This window comes from Diabrotica virgifera, chromosome 8 (assembly GCF_917563875.1).
Source record: "Diabrotica virgifera virgifera chromosome 8, PGI_DIABVI_V3a".
Classification (NCBI taxonomy): Eukaryota; Metazoa; Arthropoda; class Insecta; order Coleoptera; family Chrysomelidae; genus Diabrotica; species Diabrotica virgifera.
The window spans coordinates 167,994,491-168,018,819 of record NC_065450.1 but is presented as its reverse complement, the minus strand read 5'-3'; the positions used below and the strand labels follow the sequence as shown (position 1 = coordinate 168,018,819).

Below are 24,329 nucleotides of genomic sequence, written 5' to 3'. Positions count from 1 at the left end.
ATGTAATAATAATTATTACATGTACTTGCGCTGGCCAATTTTTTGTATGACACGGTGACAGGAAAATACAGAGCGTTTTATATGTTCATTCATGGGTATTCTTTCATTTTTCCTAATGTACAATTTTTTTAACCATTTTTTTTCGTACGGTCGATATTTTCCGAGTTAATTGTACTTAAAGTAGACGCCTATATTTTTTACTCTGATATTATTCCACGCGTTTTTTATATTGTAAAACTATAAAAAAAATTTAACCACTTAAAGTCCTGTGTTTTGGCTATCTGTGGGCAAATTTTCAGTCAAATCGAAGGACACGTTTTTTTTGGGAATGGAGCAAAATATGAAAAACGGTATTTTAATGTTTTCTACACAAAAATAAAATTTTTAATCAAAATACCCTATTATAATGCGTTATAATGACATTTTTGTATCCCAACTAATAAAACATTATCTTTTCCATTGATTTCCATTGATATATTATGAAAAAAATGGAAATTTGTTTAAATAAATACCAAATCACTATAAAATTTTTGTGGAACCCCACTTACAACTTGTGAACCCCCATTTTTATTTCACGCCATCTTAGACCCCCGAAGAGTCCCTCTTGGACCCCTGGAGGTCCACCTGGACCACTTTGGGAATCACTGCACTAGACCGTGCGATATGAGCAAAGGTCCCATTACGGGTTTTGTCGTAAAATTTAAGACAGCGCGCGATGGTTAAAATCACTATAAATTAAATGCATTCAATAGTTAATAAATTTTATATGAGTATATTAAATTTCACATGTTCTGTTCGCTATCAGTTGATTGTGATTTAGCAGGCTATCAAAACAACAGGAAAATAAATTTTTTGGGACTTTTCAATTGTTCCTATTAAACTTTTGTTCTTCTTTTAAAGATGTCTATCTTATAGAGATTTTGGCGACCACATTGACCCATCTTATTCTATTCAGAGCAGCTCGAAATAGATCAGTTGACGTTAGTCCAGCCCACTTCCTAAGATTGGTCAGCCAGGAAATACCTACGTCTACGTTCAGGGCCTCTCTTGTCCTAAATCTTGCCTTCCAGAATCAACTGTAGAAGTCTGTATTTATTATTACGCATAATAATGTGGCTTAAGTAAGACAATTTTCTGTTCTTTACGGTGTTAATAATTTCTTTGTCTTTTCTTAGCCTCTGGAGAATAGTTTTGTTAGTTGTGTGGTGTATATGTTACCGGCCAAACCCGATTTCAGGACAAACTAGTTCTAGTTTGACCTATTACAAACTAGTTTGTCCTAAACGCGATAGGATAGACTAGTTTAGCCTAGGCCAAACTAGTTTATCCTGATATTAATACAGACGCTGCAGGATAAACTAGTACTGCCTAGTATAAACATGAAAAATATCTTCTGAGATTTGCTTTTTATTCTGTTAGTGAGTATTTTGATCATTTTAAAACAGTATCATGGACATGAATATTACTCACTATGTTTTCCGATGTCTCATTTTGTGAATGTGCGTGAATGTATTTATATTTCTATATATGTTATTTGTATATACACATTATCTTATATATCTTATATATTTTATATATCAAATTGACTTGCTACAATTCAAAAATTTTTTTTTGTAAACGTAGTCAATAAATTTTTGAATCTTGAATCTTTAACATTATAGTTTACCTACAACTACAAAGCCAAAATAAATAGATAAACTTAATAAAATAATCTGTAATTGGATGTAAGATAATTATTTTTGTTAAAACGATAATGATTCGTTGTTAAAACTAATGGACAATTGGTAATACAAACAATCATATTATAAAAAAACCTCAATTATAAAAATTATTATTGGTGACACTTATAATTACATACTAACACATTGCTTTCTTGCACTTGCATCTGTTTTTGGAGCAGTTTTTGTTGCAGCTGCAATTGACAAGACCTTGTCCTGAACCAACTGAAATTCTCGTAGCTTATTAACACATTAGTGGAGACGACTGCATATGCAGACACTTACAAAGAGACGTGACTGTCTGCATATGAATTCATATCCTTGAATGTGTTAAGTAAGAAAAAATAAACCCAGAATATAATTTCTGAAGAACACCAAGTATGGAGCCAACTTTTGTAAAATCCTTCGTCATTTGTCTGAAGCATAACTCCAATGATGTTTCTGAGATCACCTTTGCCTGTTAGCATCACTGACTTCTCATAGAAATTATTGTATTTTATCTTTCTTAAGTTATCTTCATCCTGAACGTCATTTATGATTTCTTGCTGCAAAGATAAAATCTAAAGTCCTAAACCAAGGCTCTTAATGGTTGCAGCTACGAAAGATTCAGTTGAATCAGAACAAGGATTTTTTCAAATACACCTGTAACAAAAACTGTTCCACAAACAATGATATTCCGTAATTCTAAGTGTCACCAAAGCACTGCATGTAAAAACATATAATAATTTTTATAATTGAAGTATAATTATTGTTTATCTAAAAAACACTGAATATTTTTTATATGATTGTCTGTATTCCCAATTGTCCATTAGTTTATGTCGAATCATTATCGTTTTAATAAAAATGATTTTCTTACATCTAATTACAGAGTAGATATTATATTCAGTTTATCTATGGTACATTCCATGTCAAACCACTCAGGCAAAAAATTTTGGATCTCCGATTTGTCTGAAAATTGGTATATAGCTTCTGCGGGACGTGAAAATAAGATATTTATGGTCATAAAATCTTCTTCTTCTTTTTTTCTCAAAATGTTATTTTATGCGATTTTACAATGATTTGGTGTTTATTTAAACAAATTTGCATTTTCTGTCGTAAAGTATCAATGAAAAACATAATATTTTAATAGAAAGGACTCAAAAATGTCATTATATGGCATTATAACAAATTATTTTGAATCAAAACAAGTTTTTGATCAAATTTTATAGTGTAAAAAACGTTAAAATACACTTTTTTACATTTTCCTCCATTCCCAAAATACATCATCATTGATTTGGCTGAAACTTTGCCCATAGATAGCCAAAAGATAGGACTTTAAGTAGTTAGAAGGATTTGAATTATATAACAATACCAAAAAAGTTAAATGCAGTAATATCAGACTCAAAAGTATATATTAGTCCAGTCGGGATAGCATTTGACCTTGAATTTTGAGCTGCCCAAAATTTTATTTTTCTGATCTTTAGGGAAGTCAATAGTAGCCTAAATTTAAAATCACGAATGAATTCCTCCGTTACATTAGCCGCCATCTTGATTTTAAAGGAGAACCTGTTTTGCTCAATATCTCCGCCATTTTTAACTTTTCAACAAAAATGGTAGGAACTGAAATTGTTCCAAATAAATCGTATTTACAATTATTACAATTTCTTTTTAACAATTTTTGTCGTGAGGTCCATATTTTCGAGTTAATTTTACTTACAGTAGATGTCTATATTTTTTACTATATTATTGCATGTAACTTTTTGGTATTGTAATATAATTCAAATCCTTCTCACCACTTAAAGTCCTATGTTTTGTCTATCTGTGGGCAAATTTTCAGCCAAATCGATTATGATGTATTTTGGGAACGGAGAAAAATGTAAAAAACGGTATTTTAACGTTTTCTACACTATAAAATTTGATCAAAAGCTTGTTTTGAATCAAAGTAACTTGTTATAATGCCATATAATGACATTTTTGAGTCCCTTCTATTAAAATATTATGTTTTCCATTGATACTTTACGATAGAAAATGCAAATTTGTATAAATAAACACCAAATCACTGTAAAATCGCATAAAATAACATTTTGAGAAAAAAGAAGAAGAAGATTTTTTGACCTTAAATATCTTATTTTTACGTCCCGCAGAAGCTATATACCAATTTTCAGACAAATCGGAGGTCCAAAATTTTTTTTGCTCCAACATTGAGTGATTTGAAATGGAATGACCCCTATTTATTTTGGCTTTTTAGGTGTACTATAATGTTTATACTAGGCCGTACCGGTTTATCCTGCAGTGTCCGTATTAATATCAGGATAAACTAGTTTGGCCTAGGCTAAACTAGTTTATCCTATCGCGTTCAGGACAAACTAGTTTGGTCTAGGCCAATCGGGTTTGGCCGGTAACATATACATATATGAGACCCTCAACATACATGTCGCGCGTCGGTACGAAACCTTTGTTACTAATCTTATCTAATTTTAATTGCTAGAATCTTTATTTTAACCCTATATTTTAATGTATAGTTATTATATAATATATGATGATATTGACGTTTTAACTACACGTAGGTGCCTTTAAGTACCCAATTCTCATGTTGGGTAGGTTACTGTTATACGTGTTATTATGAACATAATTAAATATAAAAATTTATAAAAATAATTTCCGAATTATTTCACTTTTGCATTGATATCGTCTTCCTCGTGAAAGTATTGTAAAAAAATACCTCAAAATGTTTTATGCTACTCATGTTTTATAATATATAGGTAAGGTTCAGTAACTGTTAAAAGTTGAATTCTTCGTATTTTTTCTTTCTATTTTGTTTTCTTTATTTTTTTTAATTTGACAAAATATATTAAAGCGATATATAAAATTATATTACCAACCTACCAACCGAAATCAGTTTTTCTGATTTTGGATTTCGCCTAATTGGGACAATGCATACAAGCATCGTGCTTCAGCAGGACATGCGGTATATGAACTCAATAACATGAACATGCTGCAGGATACCCCACTCCTGAGTTTTCCCTAATTTAAAAATGAATTCTTAGATACTTAAGATTATGCAACCCAATATACACTAACGGTGTATTTTATTACGTGGCTAGAAAAGTAAGCCGGATAAAAATGTTTTACAAATAAATCTGTGTTAGCCTTAAAAGAAGTGATTTGGTATAGTTATAGCTTGTAATGAAAAATCAGCATAGAGAAAGAAAATTAATGAAAATCGAATTTTGTAAACTTTTTTATCCCATCACATCCGTCAGAGATTTTGTTGCCTATGTACTGTGCAGGAGGTAGAAAATTGGGTGGCGTTGTAATGTCAGAAACAGGGCAAAAAAGGTAAGTTTTTTCTAATTTTTTGCCGTCAATTTTATTTTTTCGCTTTTTTAAACTTAATTTTCATCCACGATGCATAAATCACTATAATATTCAAAAGAATTTCAAGAAAAAAATATTTTTATTTCCGGAATTTGTTTAGAAGAAACCATCATTCACAAAATTCACAATGGCGGGTAAAAGGTTACTTCATTTGTGCAGGATTTACAAAAAAATAAAAGTAAATAAAACATGCATTTGATGAAAAGTACTAAGATTCTTAATTATTGCGATGTCTGAGAGTATAAGGAGGTTAAATCTGACCATGCTCTTTGTAAAGACATTTAAAAGTAATCTTGTCAACCATACTTCTGTACTTTTAAGGGCATTGCACGCATCGTGCCCTTTACTAGAAGATTAAAAGAGAAATTCTTATTTATGACGTATGCATTTCTTTATCTATTGAAAAATGTTAAACTGTACTATAATAATAAATGCATTCCTGTATGTAATTGTGCTTGTAAAATAACTGTTATTTCTAGATGGTTACAGTTTTAGGTCAAATAACTCTATTCTAAACAGTACAACTAAGTGCAATCTAGCATAAGTTCTAAGCACATTTTGTGGTGAAAAAGTGGATATTTTATTATGTGGGTAGTTCCTAAAATTTAGACAGTGATCTGCAGAAACAAAAGTTTTTGAAACTTGAGAAATATAGGTTATAAATGCAAAGAACCTTCTGTATTTTACCTATTTAAAAATAAATTTGTAGTCTTTTTGCCAAAATAAATCCAATACAGCTAAAAACAGTGTGTTTTCTAAATTAAACTTACTTAATTTCAATCAAAAATATAGTTTTTGTGATAGTTTGAAATGTGGTAGGTACTTGGAGCTCAAATGTTCCTAGTAAGTAGATATTTAGAGATTTATCTTTAAATTGTATAATAAAACACTATTAGATTAGTTTGTTATTATTAAAACAAACATAATCTTTATAAATACATAGGTACATGCCATCTAAATTATTCATATTATTCATCTCAGGGTATAAAACACAAAGAACATATTTATTTAGCTAGTATTTTATTGTAGTATTCATTTGTTCACATCCCTTTGTGTGTTCTTTGGTTAAATCAACAAGTTTTAGATATGATATGGGGTCAATGACATCTGTATTTAGCAAAATTTCTGCACAACAACAATATAGGTAGACAACTAATAATTCACCTATAACATAATATAATAATAAATAATACAACATATAAGTCTAAATCAACTTTCTTTTGTATATAATATTGTATTTCCTAAATTTTCATTTCACATATACATTTATTATGCTTTCTTAGTCCTATTAGAAGCGAAATAACCCTTTTTTTAGTAGTGAACTCCGATTTGTTACTTTTTAAACAGTCTCTACTTTTATTCAATACTCAATACTGTTTATTCATGGTAAAAATATGAAATCTTATACATGTCAAATATGTAGGAAAGCTCAATCAAAATTAAAATTGTGTTGTAGCTATTCATGCATTGTATAAAAGAAATTTTTTAAGAACATTCGCTTAATTATATGTATGTTACCTATTAGGTAACTTTCTTTATATAACTTTCTGATATTCTCAGGCAGAACATTAAAATATTTTATTGCCCAATACCCTGGTCCTTTTTGACCCCTTTTCAAATGCCAATACTTATGCTGTTATCATATCGTCGCACTAGTACTATAATTTGATAACTCCAAAATTGGCGTTTTTGAGATAACTAGTTCACAGGGTGCATTTTATGTGCCTCCATATTGTGTAAAAACTTGATAACTCACTCCAAACGGGTTAAGTATTTATTTATGATTGACGAAAATTGATAAAACCCAAATACCCTTAACATTCAGTGCTAAAACTTAACAAGATGAGTTATCAAATTATTGTTTAATCGAAATGATCATGAATGCTACATACACTGAATGCTACAACTAGCTAACTCTAGTTATGTAGTTGTAGCATGTGTTATTCTGAAATCATTGAACCTACCATGCAATCGCTGTTTTTTGATTCAGTTCATGTTAATGCAAAAATTCAAGAATCGTTAGAATATTTGGCATGCTCAAACAGGTTTCATTAAACAGACTAAGCACAAATTAAAACATTGCCTTTAGTGCATGATTGTGTTAAGAGTAAGAGTGTTTAATCAAGCATGTTTTTAGAAACAATGTGTTTATGTAAACGTTGTGATAAGCGATAGAAATGAAGAAATGCACACAGGGAAATACTACTGAGAAGGACAGAAGAGGTAAACACATTAAAAATGTCTGATCCTCTTTTAGTTGAAGCAGTGAAGTTGCACATTCAAAGTTTTAATGCAGTGCCCTCCCATTATTGTGGATCAACTTCTTAACGCCAGTACCTCTACCTGTCCTTAAACATAACTGTTATGTACAAACTTCATAGTAACAACTGTGATGAGAGATCAGCATCTTAAGTTTCATTTAACATGTACAGGAAAATCTTCAACGAAAATTATAATTATGGATTTCATCATCCCAAAAAGGATCAGTGCTGAGTTTACATGCACTATCTGAATGCACCTGTCAGCGAAAAAAAAAAAGGAGTTAACAAACGATAATAATAGTTAACACCCATAATAATCCATGGTAGAGGGCTAATCTTCACCAAAATAATACTTAAAATATTACTCTTGTTAAAAAGTTCCAAATGTTAACATTATGGTAGTGCTAAAAGTTGATAACTTTACTTTTTCATGTTTTTTCCATATTGGAAAACAAATTTGCATCGTATTCCTAAATAAATCAGTAGCCAAAGAGTTAAAGAACAGTATTTTAGAGCTGTAGATTGATTTCCATAATTACCAACATTATGGTAGCAGCACAAATATCTGTAAAATATTTAAACCGGTTTATCTCAGAACTACTAATTTCGAGTTATCCAGTTATAAAAATCCATGAGGAAAATAAAATTCCTGTAGCTGGCTGTATACCATAAATCACAAAAAGTACAGGATCCTTTGTAAAGTTATATCCAGTTATAGTATTAAGGCGACGATATTCTGTTTGTGCCTAGTATCGTAACTGTACTGATTCTTTGGGACTTCTATAAAGATTGATGTTCCTCTTCATGAATCAAAGTTATTCTAGAATGAACTGTACCAGTACAATAAGAATTCTCAGTCTTTCATAAGCCTGACGACTGACGACAGACCTCTCTAAATCTCAAACCAGCAAGGACCCTCACTACCTTTCTCTACAGACCAAATAATCTGTAAGTGTCAGCTGCATGACCCCAGACAAGGATATAGTATGGAAGATGTGAGTGTAATATGGAGTGATACATAGTACATATACCATATATCCAGTGATACACATTTTGAAATGTTTCTCAAAATGAAGAAACTTTTATTTAGCTTTTTGCACAAGTTACTAATATGTGCACCATTAATATTTGTGTAATTTTCTGTCCAAAAGAACTAAAACCAAATCTCGTTGACTCCATCATAATTAATGTCACCCACATCTCCCATTGTGAAAATCACTTGTTTAGTTTTGTTGTTGTTCAGAACCAACCTATCTACAGTACACCATTGCTGTCCTGTGACGTGCCACTATAGAACTATCCACACCATAGTGTCATGAATTTGATCAAGTTGAAGTTGATCAAGAAGTGCTTGATGCCTCTCATTAGTTTTATTCTATATTGTACCTTTCAAGCTGACTTTCTATATCATCTTTGATATAAGCAGAAAAAAACTACTTTTCTAGTACAGAAAATAGGAGAGAGACTGTCAACAACCAAACAACTGATTACTTATTTACAAAATACACCTGAAGATTCCAGGCATACTATATACGCTCATACTGAAAATTTGAACAGAAAATACTATTGCTTTAAAGCACAATAATGTGTTTTGTTGAATTTCCTACTGAACTGCTTTATTGTTAGTGCCCTATATGTTCATCCCTGTTAGATATTACTGAATCTTTGCCATGTTAATTTCTATGTAGTGCATGATCTGATTTACTGTAAAAGTCTAATAATATCAAGTTTAATTAAAATAACTAAAATACTTTGGACATGTTTTGAGAGCAGACACAGAACACATGAAAAAACTTATTGTCCATGGAAAGATAGAAGACCAAAGATCATGAGGAAGATCCCCAACGAGATCGATCGACCAAATTGTGCAAAGACCTATGCACGAGTTATTAGAAATAACGATGACCACTGCTCTCCCTCTAGGGGGCCAAGACTAAAGCGAGATATCAAGTTAAGTGGATAGGAAAAAAAAGAAGCCATTTCTATTGAAATCCAGAATAGAATAAATATTCAGAAATAGCAAATAACAACCTACACAAAATTACTAAAAATTAAAAATTTAACTAAAAATAAAGAAAATTCACCATTTACCTAGTTATTTTACATTATATTCAACCAATAAATTTATGAAAAAAGCAATTAAAGATAAATATTCTTTAATTTGCAGTGTATATCTTAATTTTGTAAATTTTAGCAACTTTATTGTTACACAATGCTTAGATTTTTTTAATACCTTAAGTAATGCAGTTAAATCAGTGGTAACTGAAAAGGCTTTATTTTAATTTTATTTTTTACTTAGTCACAAATTGAGAGGCAGGATAATATGAGGACTGTAGTCTGGTTTGGCTACAGTTTCATTTGTTTAATATGAAATACTACAAAAATTACTTTGTCACAACAAGCAACACACTATTTAAAATATCAAAAAATAAGCTCATTAGGGACTGACAGATTATGCATAAGAAGCAAAATACAAATGTGAATGTCTCTCTAGTTTTCTGTAATGCATTTTTTCATGTTAGATTTTGTAATGGTGTAGATAGCTCAGAAGGTAGAGTGCCTACTTCCAAACAGAAGGCCGGGGATGAATCCCAGCTCCAGTGAGAATATATGTCTTATACTAATAGGTCCCAGGTTGACTCAGCCTGAATAAAATGAGTATCTTGAGTAAAGCCAGGGGTAATAATATGCAGTTGAAGTGTATCACTGGCCTGTTACCTTGTATAGAGTAGGCCCAAGATATAGCAGACTACCCCGATATAACCTCAAAGCCATGCTAGCTGTATAAAGAGAGACATACTTATTGTTAGGTATTGTATTCTTTAGACTTGAGATAGATCCTAGACATACTTAGTTGTAGATGGTAGGGTCAGTGACATCTTCAATTACCAGGCCAGAGCAGAAAAATATACTTACCTACTATTTAATAACATGCAAACTCATATTATTATTATAATATACAGGGTGGGCCAAAGAAAAGAGTCCACCTCGATATTTGGCAGTACCTACTTATTAGATTTTAAGGAAATGGCAAAAACAGGTCGATTTTTATTTTTTTATTGCAATTTTTTGGCATATATTTCATACTAGTGACGTCATCAATCAGCATGATGGCGTAATCAATGATTTTTTTTAAATAGGAATAGGGGTCGTGTGGTAGCTCATTTGAAAGGGTGTTCAATTCTCTATTCAGTAATATGTATAAACATTGATATCATTATTTATACAGGGTGACCATAAAAATATTTTTTAAATTAAATTAATTGATGCAAACAGAAGACTGTATTTAATTGATTTAACTCAAAATACATTGTACTGCTGTCAAAAAATAGAAAAAAATGTTTATTTCACAAATAAACATTTCTTTTTGCCTAAATTAAATCACAAACAGCCTCCCACCTACCTCTTGACAGTTTGAACATTTAATTTAAGCGAAAAGCAATGTTTATTTGCCAAATAAACATTTTTTTTCTATTTTCTGACAGCAGAAGAATGCATTTTGAGTTAAATAAATTACATACATTCTTCTTTTTGCGTCAATTAATCTAATTCAAAATAATTCAAAATTTTTTTTGGGCCACCTTGTATAGATAATAATATTGTTTATATCATTGAATAGAGAATTGAACACCCTTTTAAGTGAGCTACCACACGACCCCTATTCCCATTTAAAAAATCCATCGATTACGTCATCACGCCCAGATGGATGTCGTCACTAGTATGAAATATATATCAAACCAGCTGAAAATGCGAGGATTATCATAACGAAAACTTTGTTTATTTACGTATTTTAATTCATAATATGGAAAATTGCTATTATGAAAAGTTGTTTTAAAAATTATGTTTTAATGTGCAATTATATCATTCTAATTTAAATGTTGTGAACTATAAAGGTACTTTACTCTTGATCGAAATTCATATTTTTTATATTCCTCGTATAAAATTAATAAAATTTGATATATATGATGGTTGCATCATAACTCTTAGACCATGAAGAGCTTTTTATGAAGAATAACTTTTCTTCGTCAAATTAAAAATAAGAGTTATAAATGAAAATGTCGGTATCCATAATTTGAGAAAAATCTTCAAATATTTTTTTCCATTAGAAGGATGTAATTACACATATCAGAACAATTTTTTTTATTCCAAACAACATTTCACCTAGTTGGTTCGCTAAACTCAGACACAACTGTCTAGTGATTTTAGTCAGTAATTTTGCCAATTTGGCAAAAAAAGAAATAATTACTAAATAGTTAATAATTACTAAATAATCAGAATTTTGCCAATTTTGTCAAAAAGCAAAAAAATTACCAACTAAAATCACTAGGCAGTTGTGTCTGAGTTTAGCGAACCGACACAATTTCTTATTTTCTTTCATTTTAAATATTTTCTTTCATAGCAAATGGAACAGTCCATTTATCATTAGGTACTCCCATTAAAGGGGAGGCCGTATACTCATATAAACCTTTTTAAAGTTGGTAATAAATTATTGCTTTCAAAATATACTCAAATTGTATTTTTGAACATCTTATTTATTTTATAGTATATAATAAGTAAATTCACTATTAAATGTCATTTATATTGTTTTAATGCTTAATTTAAAATTTAGTGTGACATTCACGAAGTGTCAAACTCAAATGTAAATAACCTATGCTTTGCTTAACAAATTCAGATTAAAAAACTAGCCTACTTACTAGCAACGATTTCAGCTGACGGTTAGTGTGTCGGCAGAAAATAAAAGGATTGTGACGTCACAGTTTAGACTTTGAGGTCGATTATCTCGAAGACGGTTAGAGATATCGAAATGCCGTTTTCAGATTTGGATTCAGAAGACAAAACTACATAGGAATCCATCGATAAATCTAACGTACAGACTTTGCGAATTTATAAAAAAAAGTTATTTGAAAAAATTGTAATTTAAAAATAAAGTCGACCTGTTTCGGCATTTCCTTAAAATCTAATAACTACTGCCAAATATCGAGGTGGACTCTTTTCTTTGGCCCACCCCGTATAAGTATTTTGTATATATCACATATTAGACTCTCAAATGTGTGAAAATAGTCTCATAAAAAGTCTGAAAATTTGCAGAATATTTATTTTATTTAACTTTATTTAAATAATGGTCTTAACAAGTCTAAACAACTGTATACTGATGGGAATAAAAATATATCTGAATCCAATGTATACATTCGTGTTCGATGATGACAGTTGTATTGACTGAAAGTGAGAATGACATCAAGTATGTGCCCTATAACTTAATTGAAGAATTGCAAATTTGGCAGTAAGGAGTATAAAGGATTCTATATCGCCGCCGCCTACGAAAAGTATAACTCCGAAAAATGCCGTTAAGAGTAGAACTTTCAATGAACGCCGCGAAAAATGATTACATGATTGTGAAAATTATAATCCCTAATAAAGTTTTAGCGAAAAAAATTCCTTTTTATCATTTCTGTTTGTGGGTCCACGAAAATTATAATTAGTAAAAAGTTCTCAGAAATAATTGTTTTCGTCGGCAGAAACAGAAACAGAAAGGGAAATAATTGTTTTCGTCGGCATCTATTATGAAATAAATCTTTTCATTATAAATATTTTGGGAGTTATAATCTTCGCCTACACGCATATAAAAAAAATTGTAATCGCCAATAGGTACTTATCAAGTTATTATTTTCACTGGAAATGTATTAGGAATCACATTAATCATAGGTACCAGCGATATATTATCATGCACTCATCTTTCCGGCACTTAGCGTAGTCTCCGAAAAACCTGATTTTACAAAGAGCTGTGAATTGTTCATATTTAAAACCATTAAAATCAATATTTTTCGAAAACTAAACGCTACGTGCTGTAAACGATGACTGCATGATATGTAGAATCCTTTAATGTAGAAAAAACACAATACAGTAGGAAAAATGAAAGAATACCCATGAACGAACATATAAAACAGGCTGTATTTTCCTGTCACCGTGTCACACAAAAAATTGGCCAGCGCAAATACATGTAATAATTATTGTTACATGTACTTGCACTGGACAATTTTCTTGACACGGTGACAGGAAAATACAGCGTGTTTTATATGTTCGTTCATGGGTATTCTTTCATTTTTCCGACTGTAGATGGTATCTAGGACTGGAGTGAATCAATCACTTGGCAGACTTCAGTTGATCAAGATGATTGCTTGAGATTTCGGGTAAGGTTTCGTAATTTACCCGGAAAGTATCCGCTAACATCGGCTTCAAGCCTTTATAATTTTGCGATTTAAGAATGTAAATTGAATTATTCTTCTTCTTCTTTTAGCCCATTTCTATCTAACTTTGGACATAGGCCTTCCCCAAATCTTTCCATTTCCGTCTGTCCTTGGCTGCGTTTTTTCAGTTAGTTCCTGCAGCTTTTACAATATCGTCCTTCCATCGCATCTGAGGTCTTCTTCTTCTTCCTGTCCACGGTCTCCAGTTTTGTATTTCAGCATTCCATCTTTTATCTTCCTGTCTCGCATTGTGGCCCGCAAATCTCCATTTTAACCCTGTTATATGTTCAGTTACATTTTTTACTTTTGTTTTCTCTCTTATCCATTTGTTTGATTTTCTGTCTTGTAGTTTTATTCCCAACATGGATCTTTCCATTTTTCTCCGAGTTATTTCAATTTTGTTTATGCTGGCCTTTGTTAATGTCCATGTTTCTGAGCCATACGTCAGAACAGGAAGGATGCACTGGTCAAATACACGGGTTTTTAGGTACTGTTGTATCTTTGTGCTTTTTAGTATCCATCTTAACTTTCCAAATGCTGCCCACGCCAATCGGATTCTTCTCTGTATTTCAATTGTTTGGTTCTCTTTATTAGCTTTGATTATTTGACCCAGGTATATATATATATTCGTCAACAACCTCAATGTTGACATTATTTATATTTACATTTATTCTGTCGTTTGTATTTGTCATGATTTTGGTTTTACTCATGTTCATTTTTAATCCTATCTTCTCCGATGCGTGTGCTAGTTGAGTCAGCATTGTGGCTAGTTCTTCTTGGTTGGTTGTAATAAGGACAACATCATCGCAGTATCTGAGGTGATTGAGATTCTTCCCGTTTATGTTGATACCCATGTCTTCCCATTCCAGTTCTTTAAAGACGTCTTCCAGAGCTAAAGTGAAGAGTTTTGGGGATATTACATCTCCTTGTCTTACGCCTCTACGTATTTCTATGGGATTAGTTTTGTTTCGTTTTATTTTCCCATTCGACTGTCATAGTTGCTGTTTTATAGATGTTATGTAAGAGTTGCCTGTACCTGCAGTCTATTCTGCTGTTATTTAGAGCTTTTTCTATCGCCCACATCTCGAAATTGAATTATACATATAACCATTGTTTGGTTTTGGGGCTATCTTTCAAGTACATGAGTTCACTGATGATGGACTGATATGTCCTAAAACGTTCGTTCTGAACAAAATATAAAAATCCCTTTGGATTTTTATGGTTTTTAATTAAATTATACCTACTACTTAGAAGTTTTTTACTTCGATATTAGAGTTTTTTAACTACATGGTATACAGCCAAGTCCCGGGAACTTTCCCGTTTTAGTACATATCCAATAATTTTTATCCATTAAAGAAATCGGTCCCGATCGACCTTATATCGGATCCTCTATTAATACAACTAATTTAATTATTTCTGCATAAAAAATATAAACTCGAATACAGATTTAATGTTTCCGAGAAAACCGTTGTTGAAATATACAGAGAGAGTCTGTAAAGTGGAATAAATTCAATATCTCAAATACTAATTGTTTTTTTAGAAAATGCTCAGACCCGTCGATTAGTATTTCAAATTGTCCTTTTTGACATTCAATAAAAATATATACAGGGTGTCCCAATTTAGAGATATGACGTCATCGTCGATTTCCTTAAATGGCAACACTGTCATTTTGATAGCTAATTTGATAGGGTTTGTAAAGTTATACATAACTGCAAAATATCAAATTTTTATCCTCTACCATTTACAAGATAAGAGAAAATAACAAAGTTATATCTGTAATTTGGAATATATTCAATAATTAAAATACTAACTGTTTTTTTGAAAAATGCTCAGACCCGTCGATTAGTATATCAAATTGTCATTTTTGACATATAATAATAATGTATACAGGGTGTCCCAATTTAGAGATATGACGTCATCGTTGATTTTCTTAAATGGCAACACTATCATTTTGATAGCTATTTTGATAGCGTGTGTAAAGTTATACACATCTGAAAAATTTCAAATTTTTATTCCCTACCATTTACAAGATAATAAAAAATAACAAAGTTATGAAGAACAAAAAGTAATCAAATAATAATTGAATTTATTTATTTCAATTAAGCAAATGCTCATAACGTTGCCCATTGACAATTTGACAATAATTGAGGGCAACATTATGAGTTTTTGCTTACTTTATTGAAATAATTAAATTCAATTATTAGTTGATTACTTCTTTTTCATAACTTTGTTATTTTTTATTATCATCTAAATGGTAGATAATACAAATTTGAAATTTTGCAGTTGTGTATAACTTTACACACCCTATCAAAATAGCTATCAAAATGACAGTGTTGCCATTTAAGAAAATCAACGATGACGTCATATCTCTAAATTGGGACACCCTGTATACATTATTATTATATGTCAAAAAGGACAATTTGATATACTAATCGACGGGTCTGAGCATTTTTCAAAAAAACAGTTAGTATTTTAATTATTGAATATATTCCAAATTACAGATATAACTTTATTTTCTATTATCTTGTAAATGGTAGAGAATAAAAATTTGATATTTTGCAGTTATGTATAACTTTACAAACCCTATCAAATTAGCTATCAAAATGACAGTGTTGCCATTTAAGAAAATCGACGATGACGTCATATCTCTAAATTGGGACACCCTGTATACATTATTATTGAATGTCAAAAAGGACAATTTGAAATACTAATCGACGGGTCTGAGCATTTTCCAAAAAAACAATTAGTATTTGAGATATTGAATTTATTCCACTTTGCAGACTCTCTCTGTATAATTTAATCAATTTTAAGTGTTCCTCCCAATATTTTTGTGTTAATATTACAAAATGATATAATTAAAGTAGTTTTAAGCATTTTAATCCGGTTGGACAATTCAATTCATCAAGTATCGTAGGCATTAATTAATTTCAATATCATTTCCCTCTAATTTGATATTTGCGGTTAGTCAAAATTTGGTTGAAATATATGTAAAAGTAATTAACTTATGGCTGGTATTATAAACGACAAATAGATCGTCAAATAAGTATCTGTGGGTTAAAACTCTGCTACTAAATCGACAAGTTAATTAAATTCCGTATTATAAAGTAAAACTAATAAGTAAATAGCTAACTGATGAATAATAGTTATTTAACCAACAAGTGTATTAATAAAGGCGATTAACAATTGAGATATTTTAACGCGTGAGCGGGGCGAGCGCGTTAATGTTCGAGATTGTTAATCGCCATTTTAATTCACGAGTTCGTTACAAAACTTTTCCGTCGACCGTACTTTTCAGAAATAAAGATATATGCATCTTTTGATTTTTCAAATACACAGAATTTTAAACAATAAAGTAAATAATGGCATACAATGACAGATAGTACTAACAGCGGCTACTTGATTTTAAATTTTTTAGTGGGGATATAAATAGGTTTATGTTTGGTTGCCTACATCACAGGTCACTGCCAATCACAGAGCGTTTAATTAATTTATGCAAGCAATCTATTTTGTGTTGCCTATAATGAAATCGTTCATTAATAGAAAATCATTCATTAATAGGGGTCATTAATCAATGATTTTGAGGGTGTTAATAGTTATTTAACCAACAAGTGTATTAATAAGGGCGAGTAACAATTGAGATAATGTTCGAGATTGTTAATCGCCATTTTAATTCACGAGTTCGTTACAAAACTTTTCCGTCGACCGTACTTTTCAGAAATAAAGATATATCCATCTTTTGATTTTTCAACTACACAGAATTTTAAACAATAAAGTAAATAATGACATACAATGACAGATAGTACTAACAGCGGCTACTTGATTTTAACTTTTTTAGTGGGAATATAAATAGGTATATTTTTGGTTGCCTACGGCCTACACCACAGGTCACTGCCAATCACAGAGCGTTTAATTAATTTATGCAAGCAATGTATGTTGTGTTGCCTATAATGAAATCGTTCATTAATAAATCATTCATTAATAGGGGTCATAATCAATGATTTTGAGGGTGTTAAAATTGATCATAAATGGACGGTCGACGGAAAAATTGATCATAAATGGACGGTCGACGGAAAAATTGATCATAAATGGACGGTCGACGGAAAAATATTTATAGATAACTATTTGTAGTTTCTTAGTATAATTACAGATGGCTTTGTACAAAATATGAATAAGAAATAAGAAAAAGATTATATAAATTAGGGAAATTTTATTTTTGAGCCTTCCTGAAGTGTCATCACGTGTTTTTGAAATTAGAAATATATAAATTATTATCAAAAAACGGATAAGGCTGAAAAGAAACGAGAGCGAGGAAAAAATTACACAGAGCAGGAGAAAGAAAACCTTTTAGAAATCGTAAAACAATATGTACTTTAATGTAATTGAAAATAAACAAACGGATGGCACAAGTGTAAAATTGAAGAACGAAGTATGGGAGGTTCTCACCGAGGAATTTAATGCTACCGCACAAAATGGAATAAGACATCCAGGCCAGTTAAGACTTAAGACCTTAAGGTCAATCAAAAAGTGGAGACTTACAAAACCGGTGGTGGTTTAAATAAATTTCAAGAGACAGATTCCATTGGGAGAAACATTTATCTATGGCGAGTACTAGTGGAGCGCAGCCAATAGTAAATATTTATGTAGGCAGTTTTGAACAATGCACTGAAAATGAACCTGTTAACCTACCGGAAAAGTGTAAAAGTCAACGCTTTGGATTATTTTTTCTCTTGGAAACTCTGAATTCCGAAGAGTTGAGACATAGTTACAAAGAATTTGCTGAAATCTATTATGAATGCGTAAACGAGAAAGAGTAGAAATGGAATGTCTGCATTTAACAGAATACTTGAAAATTAATAAAAGTAAAAATGAAAGAACTAATAGTATTCTGGAAATATATATCATCTTTTAAAAGAGAACAAAATCGAAGACATCTTTCCTAATGTAGAAATGGCACTGAGAATCTTTTTAAGCATGGTGGTAACAAACTGCAGTGGGGAACGCCCCTTCTCCAAATTAAAACGAATAAAAATGAATGGTATGAATGAAACGAATAAAGATTGAATCAATGCTATCAGATTAAACAGGTTGTCGCTAATGTCGATAGAATGTGATAAGCTAGAAAACATAGATTTTGAAGATCTCAAATCCAAAAGGGTGCCTCTTCAATCAGCATAGATAGGTACTTATAATAGTCCAAGTAATGAAGCTTAAAATAGGACAAAACCTCGCAATTTTTACAGAATAGATCGATTTGCTCGAAAATTTGAGAATAAGTAGTAGATAGTCCAAGGGTCAAAATCTGTATGAGGCCGAAAGGCGCTTTTACCATGGGGGTGGTTGCCACCCCATCTCGGCGGTGGAAATTTTTTATTTTATTTGGACCTCAAAAGTTGGTAAAAACATTCATTCTAACCAAAAAACGTTCTATACAGTTTTTTGATAAAATTAATAGTTTTCGATTTATTCGCCATCGAAAATATTGTAGTTTCAATCTCAAAAGACGGGAAAACTGTGCATTTTTCGAGGATAACTTGTTGCAACTAATTTAAAGCATTTAAAAATATCTATCAACAGAAATAAAAAATAGAACAGAAATAAAAAAAGTATCTAGCTCAAAAATTAAGCGACTTATTATGAAAAGAATGTAAGTCCCTATTTTTTTCAGCGAAAAAGTGATCGGAAACTTCCCCCTACTTACCACCCTAATTAAAATTAGTCATTTACCTTATTTGGTCTTCTATATTTATGTATTATTAATAGGTTCTAGAGGTTTGAGCGGCTTAAAATGATTAGTTTAAAAAAAAATGGAGTTAAAAGCGAATTACGAATTTTTGTAGCTTGGTAAAAAATGCCCTTTTCTTCAGAATAGAAAGATTAGCATCAGAGATACAAACAAATATGTAAATATAAAATTGTAGCTTATTTAATTCCCAAGAACGGGGTTAGCAAAAATTTTTTCTATGGCAAAAACTGAGTGAGCTATTGACAATTAAAACTTGTAATAACATGCAAAAACCACCTTTACCAACCCTTTTACAGTCACCTCTTTTTGCGATTTAGGATTTTAAAAGGATTTAATATTAATAGCCTAATCTTTAGAGACCTACAAAATTCTTTTTTACCAAACTTTCTAGGATAAAAAATAAAAAAGTTAGGGTTCAAAAATCAATATATTTTTTGAAAAAAAAAGGGAAATCCAATTGGAAGCTTAATAATGTAAGTTAGCAGTGTTTTTAGTCACTGGTCTTATTCATACTTCTTTATTTATGTATTAGTAATAGATTCCAGAAGTTTGACTGGCTTAGAATGATTAGTTTAAAAAAAACTGGAGTTAAAAGCGAATAACGAATTTTTGTAGTTTGGTAAAAAAATGCCATTTTCTTCAGAATAGAAAGATTAGCATCAGAGATACGAAAAAATGTTTAAATATGAAATTGTAGGTTATTTAAATCCCAAGAACTTGGTTTGAAAAACATTTTTCTTCGCAAAAATTGAGTGAATTGCAAATGAGTATAATATCGAAAAACATTGATTTTTTCGATAGAAAACTAACACTTTCGATAGCGAATAAATCGAAAAATATTAATTTTATCAAAAAAATGTATTTATCAACTTTTGCGGTCAAAATATAATAAAAAATTTCCACCTCCCAAGATGGGGTGGCAACCACCCCCATGGTAAAAGCACCTTTCGGCATCATATAGATTTTGATCCTTGGACTATCCACTACTTATTCTCAAATTTTCAAGCAAATCGATCCATTCTGTAAAAATTGCGAGCTGAAAAGCTACGGTTCCTGGACTATAAGGACTAATCCTGGATGCTATAATATATAGTCCGCCCGCTATAACTTTTCCCATGCGGTACGATTTATTTTCAATCAAAAAGTCAAAACATAAATTGAAACGAACGTCGATGTGTACAGTGCCGGCAAAAAAATCTTTACATTGCCAAATAAATTACCAAATTTGAAGACAATTTGCATGCGTTCTGTCTGTACTGGGAGGGGAGGGGAGGGAAGGGGGGATAGCGTACTTGCGACGGCAATTATCTGTAGTTTACGGACCGCCTCGCTTATTTAGGGTATTCTGCACATTTGCACTGTAAACAGTTGGCTTTGTGCTGGTAGTCAGGGTTAAACTTCTTCTCATTTACCTCGTAAAGTTTGAGATCGTCAAATTCTAAATTGAACTGACAAATATGGGTCGAAAGAAACTCCCAAAAGAGGAGAGAGTTCATGCTTTAACATTGCTGGAGAAAGGACACTCTGTAATTACCGTAGCATGTGATATTGGTGCTTCAAGAGGGGCTATTTATCAACTAAAACGTTGCAGCCGAACGTTTCAGTTGAGAAATAGCCCCTTTTGAAGCACCAATATCGCGTGCTACGGTAATTACAGAGTCTCCTTTCTCCAGTAATGTTAAAGCACAAACCTTCTTCTCTTTTGTGAGTTTCTCTCGACCCATATTTGTCAGTTCAATTTAGAATTTGACGATCTCAAACTTTACGCGGTAAACGAGAAGAAGTTTAACACTGACTACCCGCACAAAGTCAACTGGTTACAGTGCAAATGCGCAGAATACCCTAAATAAGCCAAGCAGTCCGTAAACTACAGACACTTGCCGTCGCAAGTACGCTATCCCCCCTCCCCTACCCTCCCTCCAAGCGCAGACAGAACGCATGCAAATTGTCTTCAAATTGGGTGATTTATTTGACAATGTAAAGATTTTTTTGCCGGCACGGTATATACATTTTGTATACTGTATACTATATACTACACACATCGGCGTACTTTCACTTTCTGTTTTGACTTAATTTGTTTGAAAATGAATCGTACCGCATGGGAAAAGTTATAGCGGACGGACTATATATAATATATTAGCTTTGTTCCAGCAGAATTTTGAACTGATTCAGAATCGTACTGAGCGTGCGCTTTACATAAAACCGTACGCGTTTTATGTAAAGCGCACGCTCAGTACGATCCTGAATCAGTTCAACATCAGTTCAACATTCTGCTGGAACAAAGCTAATAATACATAATATCTAATGTTACTCATAAAGGAATAAAAATAAAGCTAAAACTTGACATATCTACCTATGTTATGTTTCCGTTTTAACAAAATAGTCCTTTATTATAGACCAGGGCCCCATTTTCCTAATGTGCCCAAGGCCTCTAATAGGTAAAAGGCGGCCCTGCCTAGGTATGAATCAAGAATGTTAATTTTATGCAATTGTACCTAGTCAATACTTCCGAGAAACATAATTATTGAACCAAAATTGTTTGGAAAATAAACATAATATGTACAAGATGAATGGCTATCAGCTCTATAATAAATCCCTTGAATTAGGAAAATACGCAATAATTAAGTTAACTTAATTGCATTAAAACTGACAAGAAATCGAACAAAATAAATAATACTAGAACTGAGCTGTTTGTACCGTCGCTCACCCATTTATAAATCAAAAAAGTTATTTATCTCCACGTAGCAGTAACCTATAATGTATAGACTTCCAGCAGGTAGAGGCCGGCCGCAAGTTGTCACTCAACTTCATGAGGTGACGAAGGGTGCCACGGTGAATTTCTGTAAAACACAAGAAATGATATTAACACCGAAAGTTCCCGCGCAAACAGATTACGTATTGCCCCTAGATTCGACTGTAAAAAATAGAATACTTCACTATAAAACTCAGATGAAAATTTATTATAAACGCACGGATTAAGATATGCAATTCTATATACGTTCACACTGTTGCCACATCTACAAGCGCTTTTATGGAGTGAAAATATTACGGAGTAAAAAATTCTCAATATTTTTTTAGTGACTAACGGCCGGTTTCATAATCAACTTAAAGTGAACATTAACTAAAGTTCACTTTAAAGTTGACATTTACCCTTATGAATTGCATTGATAAAGGTACCAACTTAAAAATAAGTCCATTTTAACTGATTATGAAACCGGGCGTAAAACATAACCTGAACAAACCTAACCTAGCGTCATCGAAAATAATATAAACAAGATAATAACTGAAAATTTAAGTTACATATTACCTTTGACTAAAACATAACCTGATCAAACCTAACCTAATCGAAAATAATATAAAGAAGTTAATAACTGAAAATTAAAGTGACCTAGTACCATTCTGCCCAACTGCCTACTAGGTACCTATTTAAAATGGTTTACCCGTTCTATCTCCCCTCCATCAAGATAAAGCACACCTTGATATACATTTATCTTTCCAACTGCCATCCACTTTGTCTTTCAAATATTGATTTTTAGGCCTCTCCGATAACTTGCTTCACTGACTGGATTTACTAATGTCTGGAGATCTTCTAAATTTTCTACAAGAATGGCTGTGTCGTCAGTGTATCTGATATTTGATACAACAACATATGCTTCGTTTACGAAGCACGATTACAACGTATGCTTCACCATTAATCCTACTCATAAATGATAAAGGTATGTATAGATATGCGCGCCGGGCACTTCGCCCCGTGTGTACGCCGTGCGTTCTTGGCGCCGACAGAAGTTGGATCGTGTGTGCACCGTTTGTGTGCCACTTGAAAACACGTACTGACGCGTACTAAGCTAACGAACCCGCCACGAACGAGTACCGCGTACTAAGACCATGTTTTATATTTGTTTTCTTCATTTTGACAACTTCGGCCTGTGGAACCCTATTTTTGTGTTACCATGGTGGCACTCAATGTGTTAAATCGGTACATTCAATGACAAAGAAAATCAACTAACTCCATCTTTTTCTAAGTTTTCGTGAATAAACCAATGTTCTTCCAAATATTTTTATGTAGATATATGTGCACACCACCTGGGGTTAATATCCTTCAAAATCATATCCAGTACCAAACCAGAGAACAATAACCACAGAGAAACGACACGCCTTTGATCTTTCGTGGCTAAGCCGACAACGACCCTTAAAGCAACCAGAGCAACCATCGAACCAATAGTCAGTGGGCATATCACACAATATAAATTCGTAAATAAAATTAAGCATTTATGTTGACTTTCAATAAATATAAAATATTGCACCGAGAAAAAAGTTGCGTACAGGGCCGGCTTTTGTTGGCATTCTTTTACAGATTTACAAAAGGCTGCAAATATATCGCACAATGCAAAGTAATGGTGAAAACCATATTGATTGGAACCATAAATTAAAATACCTTTTTGTTTATCCTGATTTTGGAATTGAAAGATCAATAATAAAATATACCTATTTATTACGGTAGGTGTGGCATTCACTGATTGTTTTTGGCTTGGGCTGATACAAGATATAATTTGTTCGTTGAGGTATTTCCTAATAAATTATATTTTTTAATATAGGTTATCGAAAAATAACACAGCCATTGTAACGGCTACGGAAATGTCACAAACTCTGAAAGTTCCAATTCTCTTTGGGTGACAAATGTTGGAGCAAACGAATAAAAACCCAAGAAGTATTGTAAAAGTATATTTCTATAAATATAAATATGCAACAATCTAAAAAATAATCAAAAAAGTATTATACGAATCGTTACAATTACACCGATTTGTAACATTACATACACTATACATTCAGTATCATTGTAAATCCAAGATGTCCACCGCTATAAAATGGCGGATTACATATTTTTTCACAACTACTTCAACATGGGTATCAAATGAAAGGGCTTGACTATTAATAAAGAGTTCATTATAGAAAATCCAAAATGGCCGCCAAAAAATGGTAGGTTACATATTATTTAATTTCACAA

At 31.8% G+C, this 24,329-nt stretch overlaps 1 protein-coding gene across 2 annotated transcripts in view; it reads left to right on the top strand.

Moving 5' to 3' along the window:
• The first annotated feature begins 4,780 nt into the window (after positions 1-4,780).
• The window catches only part of LOC114331254 (sex determination protein fruitless), a 261,981-nt gene continuing 242,432 nt past the window's right edge, over positions 4,781-24,329 (top strand). For both annotated transcript variants that reach the window (XM_050657926.1, XM_028280756.2), the window contains exon 1: positions 4,781-5,036. The gene's annotated coding sequence lies outside the window, so the exon portion shown is untranslated. The remainder of the gene's footprint in view (positions 5,037-24,329) is intronic.